The 11,523-nt window shown below is 39.0% G+C and overlaps 1 long non-coding RNA gene across 1 annotated transcript in view; it reads right to left on the bottom strand.

Annotated features, from left to right (window-relative positions):
- LOC103462290 (uncharacterized) overlaps nt 1-11,139 on the bottom strand; it is a 15,019-nt gene extending 3,880 nt beyond the window's left edge. Inside the window, exons 1-2 of the long non-coding RNA XR_533319.2 lie at nt 11,102-11,139; nt 4,819-4,983 (exon numbers count right to left, since the gene is read on the bottom strand). This is a non-coding gene — a long non-coding RNA (uncharacterized LOC103462290). The remainder of the gene's footprint in view (nt 1-4,818; nt 4,984-11,101) is intronic.
- Between the last annotated feature and the right edge of the window lie 384 nt (nt 11,140-11,523).

The raw sequence follows: 11,523 nt of genomic DNA on the forward strand, positions 1-11,523 counted from the left end.
ATAAAAATATTAATCTATGTTAGGAACCAATACTGTTGATGTAATATTGTAAAAGCATCAAACATGTTATAAAAGTAAATGGAACAGTTTGTGAAACAGTGGTTGTGTGTATATCTACAAATCATCATTCAGCTGAGACAACAATTGAAAACTGAAATTGTAGCTTAAAGTGTTTGTTATTTAGCTATTAATTAAAATAATCACAAATAAAAATTCATAACATCTTAATAAACAATTGATGGAACATGAAGAAAAACTGCTTTAAAAATTATTCATATGATGCAGAATTAATTTTTGAATAAGTCCCTTTATTCAAAAAAATTAATTAGGTGGGGGGGAGGTGTTATTAAAAACTGAACAATAATTTAAATCACCAAATACCTTAACATGCCTGTTTTTGATCTGGTGGGTGTAGGAGAACTCAAAAAGAACAGCAATCAGGATGTAGCAGCTCTGGCCCTTTAGCACAGGGAGGATGTTAAAAGAGACTCCGCACATAAAGCGATGTGTGCTTTTCCTTGAGTCAAGACTTGAAATGCAAATGTAGAGTATGCATGACTTTAGACATTCAGAGAAGTCGTTTCCATTTTTTTAATAAACTACATTTTCTACAAACTGTTGTGTTCTAAATTTGACTGTGAGGTATTTAGCTGACTCCTAAAAAGCCTCATATGACTTAAAAACTGTTCTTCAAAGAAACAAAATAAGTAGGCAAAATAGATTTTGATATTTTCCTTCCATGGAGAATATCAATGTAAGAATCTGGAGAAAATTAAGGACATTAAGAATAAAAGAACAGGCCTAAGCTGATTGGTTCTTTAACTCCCATGAGTTTCTCATGGGAGTTAAAGAACCAGTAAGCCATAACTGGCTGATAAAACCCTTTGGGAAACACAACATGGGTTCACCAACTCCTTTTACCTTCTGGAATGAACCATTGCATAGGAGAAGATGTGAAATCAGTTCTGATGAGTCAGCTGTTTCTTCAGGATCATGTTTGAACGACCATCATCTTACAGATACCCATGACTCTGTTATACTGGAATAATCAGTTTTAGTGTGAAAACTATAAGTACAACTAAAAAACACACAAAGGCAGACTATCTGCTCCCTTATACTCTGACTCAGACTTATTTGCTGCTTTTGCAACAAAGTTCTGCTAAAAGCAAGTTTACTACTGAGAGGAGCCACAGCACAGATCAAATAACTTTCACTGCTTTAGTTTGAAGTAGGATATGAGATTTATATTTGTGTCACATTGCTGATATTATTGTACATCTGCATATTAATATGAGCAAACATGTTTTCAGCATGAGCTCAAGTCTCAATGATTCAAATTTTTTGTTTTCTTATAAAATATTGAGTGGCACAAATATAGGGAAATTTTACTGCCATAAGTCCAGAGCACACATTTTCAGTTTGAAATCAGTTTCTGCGCTCTTTCAAATATTTACTGTGCTTTCTCAAACCTTTCTCCTTGCTCTAAAACTTGTCTTTGCGTCAATCAAATCTCAACTCGTAAACCACTCTGCTCACTTGCAAATTCTTGTCTGCTCTTTCTCAAAACAAAAAAGTACCGTTGCCTGGCAACCATCTCAGACAATATAATGAAAGTGTTTCCTTCTAGTGGGTGTGCCTGTGTGTTTACCATCAATTGTAGTATCGCCTGCTTTTCTGCGCCACCAACTGATGCAGGGAGAAACAATGTCAGCTTTCTGCTCTGTGATACAACTTAAAGTAAAACTAACCCCCAAATCAACTTTTTTGCAGATGAACTGTTTAAAAAGTTTGGAGTTCTATCTTTGTTTCTGTGCAAATTTTGACATGTTTGTGCAATTTGTTTATTTCTACATTATTTTGCCTAAGTGTCTAACTGCTGGCTTTCTTAGACAGTTGAATTTTCAATAGTACAGCTTGGTACAACTTCGTCACAGCCCCAATTTGGGTATAAAAGCACAGCAGTCTCTCTACCTCTACATCCCCACCTGCCCAATGCCGAATTAGAATTTGCAGTAGTAAGGGTTGTCATGGCGACTATCGAGCATTGATCAATAGCATTACTCAACTTTATATGTGTGATTTATTTTCAGTGTGTACACAGAGTGAAATGAGTCTTCTCTGCTCCGACCATTGGTGAAGGTTTGGTGTTGACTGTGTCAGACTGACTACTGTGCTGAGGAGGCTGGATAAGCTAACAGCGGCTAATGGCCACTCGCTGCAGACTCAGGACAGACAGGCTGCAGCCTAGCTGCAGAGCGCTGTGGCCATAAAGATCTCCAACAACATAGAATAAGAGTTGCTCATTTGATTTTATTAGTTATTGTTTTGAAAAAAAAAGTTACTGTAGGAGTCTGAAAAATTGAAAAAAGTAGCAACAAAGTAGATACGTTGACAAGAGTGCTTCTTTTTTGTCATGATCACACTCCCACCCATCCCTCACTCTGCCGTTTTTCTTGACTCCACCACATTCGCTGAATTTTTTCCAAATTAGCCATGGGTGGGGTTTAGCTTTCAGAGATTACTGTATTTTCCACACTATAAGGCGCACCGCATTATACGGCGCATAGAATAGACTCTACAGTAGAGGTTGGAGTTACGTTATGCATCCACTAGATGGAGCTGCACTAAAGTGAATGTCAACAAAACAGTCTGACTCCTGTCGGCGGGGAGAGCCTTCCGTAACTGGGCCGGGGCGTGGCCGGACGATGGTCACCCTTCTCCGTTTGCGCACAGCATGTTCATGGAGAACGTGGTGCTAAATGACCTGCAGACGACCTGATTCTAGACAGTCGGTAGGTAGATAGGTCAGTCAAACTTTATTAATAGATTACACACTAACGTTCTGACAACTAGCCCAGCATGCACCACGCGCTTCTTCTACGGGCGAAAATGAAGGCGGCGGCTGCTTACCATAGTTGCTAGACCTGTTGTGGCTCAATATTGGTCCATATATAAGGCACACCGGATTATAAGGCGCACTGTCGGCTTTTGACGAAATTGAAGGTTTTTAGGTGCTTATAGTGCGGAAAATACGGTAGTTATACTTTGAAGAGTCACGGCATGCTTTCAAAAGAATGGCTGTTGATTTGTATCTATTTAATTGTTTTCTATTAATATCTGTGTTTAGATTGATATAGATTCATACATATGTATCTAGTCACACACCCACTAGAAAGAAGCCAATGCACCCTCAAGGAGGCTTCCACCACCCAGTATAACACTTTCATTCTATTGGCTGAGAGGTTGCCAGGTGACTGTACTTTTTGTTTCGAGGGAGAGTGGAAAAGAATGCACAAGCAAGCAGAGAGTTTTGAGAGTGGAAATTTAATCCGTGCAGAGAGAAGTTTTTGAGTTTGAGGAGAAAGTATGAGCATGAGCACAAAGATTTGAGAGAGCACAGAGAACATTTGAAAGAGAGCAAAAATTTTGAATGCAAGCATTATAAGTTTTGAGAACAAAGAGATGAAATCTTGCTTTCCAACCGAAACTGTGCTCTCTTGACTTATGGCAGTAAAATTCCCCATACTCACAAATCCTTGACTGCCATGCCATGCTAATTCTAGATCACAACACGCGTCCAGCCTCCCACAGTCCAAAACAATGACTGTTAGGTAATTGGTATCTTTAGTCCGTCCCCAGGTTGAAGTGTGTGTGCATTCTTGTCTGTCCTGTGTGTCTCTCTGTGATGGACTGGAAAGCAGTTTTTCTAAGTTGAACAAAATAATATAATTTTGTTTCTTATTTAGTCTCACAAACATAATTTATAAAGTTGTAAGAACACAGTTAAAAATTAATATTAGAGTTGATTTAAAATAAAAATGAGTTGAAAATTTCATTTGAAAATTTCTTCAAACTTGTTAAACTGAGTCCATGTCTGTTATTGCTCAATTTGATGTCATAATCTAAAACCTTAAAGAAGTGGAGGCAAATTATATAAAATTTATCATAACTCATCATTTTTATATTAATATAATTGCTGAAGACAGTTAAGTCAAGTAAATGAAGTTGTAGAAATGGCTTGTACTAAGTTATTTCTACTGTAACTTAGTACAATGACTTACAATACAATAACTTAAGTGTTTTGAATTTGACTGTTAATTTTGATACAACTTAAAACAACAAGGAAGCTGGACTGAGTCAGCAAATCCTTGTTTATAGATGGACGGACGGACGGATGTACGACTAACTATGGAGAAAGTTGGGCCTCCCAGGTCTCGGTAAGAGTATAGAGGTATTATTTGTGATTGTGTGTAAATTTCTGAAATGTATGTAAATTAAAGTTAAAAAGTAAAGTTCTGCACCAAGTTCTTATGCTTAAAATTATTTCTTAAATGATCCTTCCACTCTGTGAAAGGTAAAAAATTGAAAAAAAAGCTAGATCATATGACATGCATGTCTGTAACGACTGCATGTAAACTTCTGAGTAGAGCTGTATTTATGTAACACTTTTTCTGTTACAAACTAACTCCGGCCCCCCACCAGAGAAGGGAAAAGTTATGTGGCCCTCACAGGAAAAAGTTTGGGGACCACTGCACTAACCTATTTTGCTCATGCATCATGGAAGTGCAAAAATGGTCTATTTGTTGCTTCTCAGCAGAGACTTTCAGAATGTAATGTTTTACGAATGTCTCTTACACAGAGGAATGCAGTGAATGAACATGCTTAGGTTTGCTTGTGTCATTGTGGGCTGTCTTTCTGTGGGATTTTTTTGTGAAAGGCTCAGTGTTATTTATATATGAACAGACATGCTCTTTTAGTAAGCGACACTTTGTGAAGGTTCAAAGTTGTTCCACCTGCAGCAAAGTTCAAAGCTTTTACCTGCCACTGATCCCACTGCAAGGAAACTGGAAGGCCAGGCCTAATGCCAAACCACAGGCAGGTGTGGGGCACAGCAGCAGAGCAGGAGCTGAGGGCTCTTTGATGACAAACCCACCGTCAACCATCTCCAGAAACAGCTGGTTCCTTGGTGAGATAACCTGTAAACTACAGGCAGAATCAAAAAGGAAATGGTAGCTTAGCAATGTGAACTTGTTCGTTGAGTTGGGTGGAGTTACCATTATAAACTGACTTTGTTGTGACATCATAAGATCACATGAAGGGGAAGCAGTTTCCACAATTGACACAGTATTCCTAAATGGCTTGTCATGCAAAATAAAAGATCAAATTTCAAATAAATACATTATGTTTTACCAGTGGTTATTTAACAAGATCATTAAAAAAGCACATTTACTTGAAGTGTATGACTTTGTTCAATTATTTGAAAAAAAAAAACAACTTAGAATTATTTAAGAAAAAAATTTAATTCCATATTTTAATTTAGGACATAATATAAAATCCTAAGAACTTTTCCAGGTTGTAAGATGGTTTATCTCTACTGTCAGATACACCATGCCATGATAAATTATACAAAAAAAGCCAACATGTTCTCTTGGTGTTTCTAGGACCAAGAAGCACCAGGAAAGGAATGACATCATGTGATGCTGCTAGAAAAACAGTGTATTTGCTGTTCTGGATGAAGTAACACATTACCAAAAAGCAAAGTCATCAGTAAGAATCTCAAAGATTGAATTGTGATTATTATTTATTGTTTTGAACATGAACAATAAATCCTACTGACAATGTGACAATACACAACACAGTGAAGAAAACACTGTTGGGATATTGCAGCTTTTTTCCTAAATGGAACAATGTTTCAATTTAAGCATACACAAAAAACATTTTGATTTTATTTTGTATTAAAAGATATTTCAGACCACCTGTTTGAATTAGACATTGAAGTACAAAAACCAGCAATCAAATGTGATTAACATAAAATGATGAAAACTTCTTTTGATGAAAACTTGCAACCAAAGGCAGACCAGTAATTATAAATGTTGTTGGGATTTGTTGCTTCAATGCAACACTTTAGGTGCTTGACATTTTCAAGCTTCACTGAACTTTGATAATGTTTTTTTCTTTTAAGGAGTGACCTGGAGCTGCATTATTTATGTGTCTATTTAGTTTATGTTAATGTGTTTATCATTGATTTGCTGCCTAAAATTGTTGGTAAGTTTGTCACATTTATTTTTTTCTTCACTTGGACTTTTTTATGTATTTTCCATAGTTTTTTTTGTTTAAAATACGTTGAACATGCTGACAACATAGATGTGATTCTAGAACAAAAAATATTTAACACGATGAAATAGTGAAATACTAGTAGACTCTTCTGTAATCAAACAGACCAGCACGTGTGTGTGTGTGTGTGTGTGTGTGTGTGTGTGTGTGTGTGTGTGTGTGTGTGTGTGTGTGTGTGTGTGCGCGTGTGTGTGTGTGGCCCTGTGGAGGAGTGGCAACATCGAGTCACTGATTCCGTTGTTCTCCCCTAATTGATCAGCAGATGGCACTGGCAAATGATGAATAGGTTTGACATGTTATACCCCTAACACTTTAAAACACACACACACACACACACACACACGCGCGCGCGCGCACAAAAAGAGTGGCGCCCCGCTTGGTGTCATCAGTCTTGTCGTACAAGACTCCCAACACCCCAGTGGCATGGGAGAGTGAGCACATCAAACCAAAGAAAAGCAGCCCTCCTCGCTTCACTGATATAGAGAGACTACACAAAGGCATGAAGGAGAAAGAGAGAGAGGAAGAGAAGATTCCTTACATAGCTTCCTATTTGTATGGATGGTTGCCATCAGAGAAATGACGGTATCGTCAGATATCTCATCCCTCCCTGCCTTTTCATGTAGCATTCAAAGGCAGCTCTTTCGTCTTTAGACCTATTGAGATGCCACCACCTGTAACTGGATGCAAGTTTTTCTACCTTTTGTTCTTTCATTCTCTCACACAAATACACTAGACTGTTGGATAACATGAGTAAATGAACCAGAAAATCAATGAGTCTAAAAGGCTCACGTCTTCTTGTCCACTGTTTCCTCTACAGAAGATGCTTCAAAAATGAAATAATGTCTGTTATCGTCTGTGTTGAATCACCAGTGGCGCAACTACACATTATTCAGGTGGATGCGAAAACATAGATCGGCGACCCCCCTCCCCTTCAGAAGGAAGGAACGTCAGGGTGAAGGAGTGACGCTCACTCGCTCTCCACCCCCCAAGGCAACGATTGGTGAAGAGTAAAACTCGCTACATTTACATCGTTATGTGCGCGAGGTGAAGGAGCGTAAGGCGCGCTGAAGTGTATGGGAGAACATCATCGGTGCGCCGCCCCCTCCAGACAGGGTTTTGGCGCCCCCTCTGGTGCTGCGCCCCTATGCGTTGCATACCCTGCATACCCACTTTTTGCGCCACTGTGAATCACAAATGTGTTTCAATGCAGTAGTGGTTCACAAGCTCCTGAATTTTAGGCTAAAAACACAAATAGGTATGAAAATACAGATGACTGGAACACAAAGTTTTTTCCGGCTAATTCTGAGTGGTGTTTGTTAGTTGAGTGTTAGTGTCAATTGAAGGGCCGTGAAGTCCTCTCATTGAGCCCTAGGGATGTTTTTAACCTTGGGAGCTCGGGTAGATGACCCATGACAAGACGTTGCATGGGGACTAGGGTGGGTTCTCCTTGACCCTCTTGGATATTAGTGAACGCTGTGGAGATCAAGAGATTGAGTAGCCTGGAACCCTGGAGTAAGCACAGAGCTGGCGAATGAGAAGCTGTCAGTTCAGAAGCCACTAGAGTCATGGCTGGTGATGGAGATGGCGGATAATCTGTAGCGGGGTCTACAACAGGCCGAGTTACTATGGGTGAAGACATGGAGGCTGCTGGTGAAGACAGAAAGGCTGCTGTAGCTGCTGCTGGCACAGGAAAGGCTATGCTAGCCACCGGAGAAGCTGTGGAGAAGATCTTGAAGCGGTAGCAAGGCGTATGCGTGCAGATGGTGATGGAACCAGGGAATCAAAGGTTGGAAACTCAGGCGGTGAGGACCCGGAAGGAGCAGCAGATGTTGTAGAGGAGGATGAAGGGTAAAAGGCTGGAAGCTCTCCTTAGGTGGAAGTGGCTTACCAGCCATTTCTGCCAGACTCCATCTCCTCCTCCAACAACTCCACCAAGCCCTGGAAAGGGAGAAGAACCCTGGGAGTCCATGTCCCACACCTGTACATTGACTAAAGTCCTTAACATGGTGCTTTGTGTTTGTTAGTATTACATAGAACTTACATAGAATTACATAGAACTTTTTAATGTTCTAGCAACATTAAAAAGAAAATTGAACAGTAACTTTCAAATAATAAACCCATTTGTCCTATGGACAATAGGAAGGTTCTTACTAAAAATTAAAATTTTACATTTATGCATTTCTGATATCAGCTAATGCCTGTTTTGGGTTTATAGGGAGGGTCACTAGTCAGTGGGTGAGGTACACCCTGGAGATATACAGTCCATCACATCACCAACAAGGACAAAGAGGGCAAACAATTATGGTGTGGACACTCAAGCCCTATAGCAATTTATGCTAAATCCCATTTCCTCCCATGCTCCTCATTCCTTTCCTTAGCCCAAGGTTTTATAGAACAGAGGCAGGTTAGCATTTAAAACAGACACTTCAGAGAAGCAAAGAATTTATAGCATGCTTCCAAATACACCCTCATATGGAAACTCTTTCTAGGTTATTTTGTTATGTTAGGTATGACTGTTAGCATAGACATAAATGCATAGATGCCTCATTGAGCTGATATACGTCACAGCGTCCATCATATTGAATGAGGTGTCATGATCTGTGGTGTGGGTGGTGAGGTAGACGCAGGCAGACCCAGGATGTAGATTAATAGGGTGATTTAATAATGAATTCCAGAAACAAACTCAAAGACACACGTAGCACTGGGAGCAGACAGATGACGAACAATAGACGAGGACCCGACAAGAGACAAAGACAACAAGTGGGTTTAAATACACAGGGAGGGTAATCAGGGAACTAGACACTGCTAGGAAGACACAGAGACTCACAGGGGAACAGACTAATAATCACAAAAAAACCCTCAAAATAAAACACTGAAAACACAGATCTCAACATGAGGAGATCTACCAGTAAGCTAATACAAGTAAATGGACCAATCTCTATGACACACACTAATACAGTGGGTACAGAAATTATTCAGACCCCTTTAAATTTTTGACTGTTTCACAACAGTTTTTTGCTAAAATAAAAAAAAGAATTCATATTATTTCTCATGAAGGTACACTCAGCATTCCATCTTGACAGACCATCTTGACAGAAAAAACCCCCAAGGTTTCTACATTCAGAAATGTAGAAAGTTTTGGAAATTGCAAAATTACATTATTATAGACAAATACACGTACATATGTTTTCTTTCATTCTTACCTGTAAAAGATAACGCCAATCAGGGGCGGATCTAGGAAAATATTTATGGGGTGGCAAGAGGGTGGCAGGGACTTTTTCAGGGGTGGCAGTATATATATATATATATAACATATAACAATATACGAAATATTGTTTTTAACTTGCATTGTTTCAAAATGAGCTTCATGTAGCACCGAGGCTTAAATACAATTTCTTAATGTACTATAGTATAGTTAATTATTTTTACGTCTTTCATACTCCTGCTAATTGATATGTATTACTGGACTGGACAGCACCTATTGGTCGCTATGTGATTCATTGTGTCCAGAAAACCATTTTTTCCCAATACAGGACAAGGAGAAATCTGTCGCAAAAATATCAGTAGCGCCATCATTTGCTATTAGTTATATCTATTAAATACGACTTAAAATAAAGATTAGAAAACTGATGTTTGATCAATTCTCCATGATATAAATCTATAAACAGTTTAGTTTCTGTTAGTTCTGTCAAGATACAAGAATTGGCGAATTTCCCTTATATTGGTCAATTGTTTTATTTTTAATACGCTGTAGGAGCCGTAGTTTGACAACTATTATAAATATCACCATGTTTTGAGAACACAGGGGATTAGCTCAGTTTTTGTCGCTTGTTTTAGGAATTGCAGCGGCTGCAGTACGCCACAATAAAACTACAATTAAAGCTGATAAACAGGTGAAGAACCAAACTAGACAGAACCACTTCTGACTGTTTGCAAAGCCAAACATCCAATAAAAGTTCCACCAAGCCACTACTAAGGCACTGGGGTCATGTTTCTCGACACGGGCAAAACAAGGTTCAATGTCCAAACTTATTGATTGTTCTTGGTGATTTATTTTCCTCTTTCACCAAACAATTACAGAGATTAAACTTTAATTTGTTCTCATGCTACCACTCTTAAAAACCGTTGGCCCCAAACCCAAATGCCTGCTGGTCCTTCTCCAGGCCCATGCACTTATCTATGTGGACTGACCCACATTACTTCCTGTCTAAATTTAGAAAATAAATAAGAAAATAATAAAACAAAAAAATAAATAAAATCAACAATTATCAACCTACAAATAAACTCTGTAAATAATACCAAAAATAGAAATTTATGAATAAAGTAACAAAATTCAAATGGATAAAGAAATAAAGAAAAAATAGCTCCAACAACTTTTATTCTGCTTTTCCTCGCTGTGTGTTGGTATTACACACGACCCGTTGCCTTGGCAACCGACAAATAGCGGCTCAACGAGCAGAGAGAGCAGAGATTACCGATCAGGGGAATCAACACCAAAAAACAAACATTTCCCACACAAAAAAGTAGCAAAAACACTAAAACAGAACATTCAGTCTGTTACATTACGTTGTCAGGCTTAATGTCTATATTGTGATTATTAATAAGTTTTCGCCTGAGCACAGCAGCGGTTGATTAGCTGATTTAATAAACAGCTGCTCTACTGATGACGTGGTGGACGGGTTGACCTGTTTTAGTGCTAACAACCAAAACACACCAAACTGCGCAGCACATGCTAAGGCTATCAAAGTCAGTAGCAGGCTAACAGTTAGGCTAGCATAACTGACCCACTGCTCATTTGTTCAATGTTTTCTTTAAATTAAAACGTTTTCCTCACCTGTGAAATCTGAAGCCCTTATTACCATTATCTATGGTTGAATTAACTGCTAAACATTGCGTCCGTTGTTCTGATTATTTGCGTGATTGTAGTATTTTCCTGACCACCGATATTCCTGACTCAATGGACAGCAATGGCGCATGTGTGACTTACGATAAATCACGTAATGTCCAGTAATATATCCATCAATGCTGCTGCCTCGTGCTCTGTCCTTCTYTCGCACTTCCCGCTACTCAGCAGTAGGTGTCAGGTTACGTTGTGTTGCATTCAATGTTGTCGGGGAAAAAAGAGTTTCATGCGCTTAATGTCCGATTTGCCATAACTATTAATTGAATTCATTGTCGCTAGTTGGGGTGGCAACAGAGGTGGGGAAGCTCTCGTTTGGGGTGGCAACTGCCACCCCTGCCACCCTGCTAGATCCGCCCCTGACGCCAATGGATCCAGTTTGTACTGTAAAAGTGTTGAAACAATTTCACATAAGTTATAGACCTCTATCACTCCACCTCCTCATCCAAGATGGCGGTGATGTGTTCAATAAGGCATCTCTGCATTCATATCTATAGTAAAAACAATGT

This window comes from Poecilia reticulata, linkage group LG3 (genome assembly GCF_000633615.1).
Source record: "Poecilia reticulata strain Guanapo linkage group LG3, Guppy_female_1.0+MT, whole genome shotgun sequence".
Classification (NCBI taxonomy): Eukaryota; Metazoa; Chordata; class Actinopteri; order Cyprinodontiformes; family Poeciliidae; genus Poecilia; species Poecilia reticulata.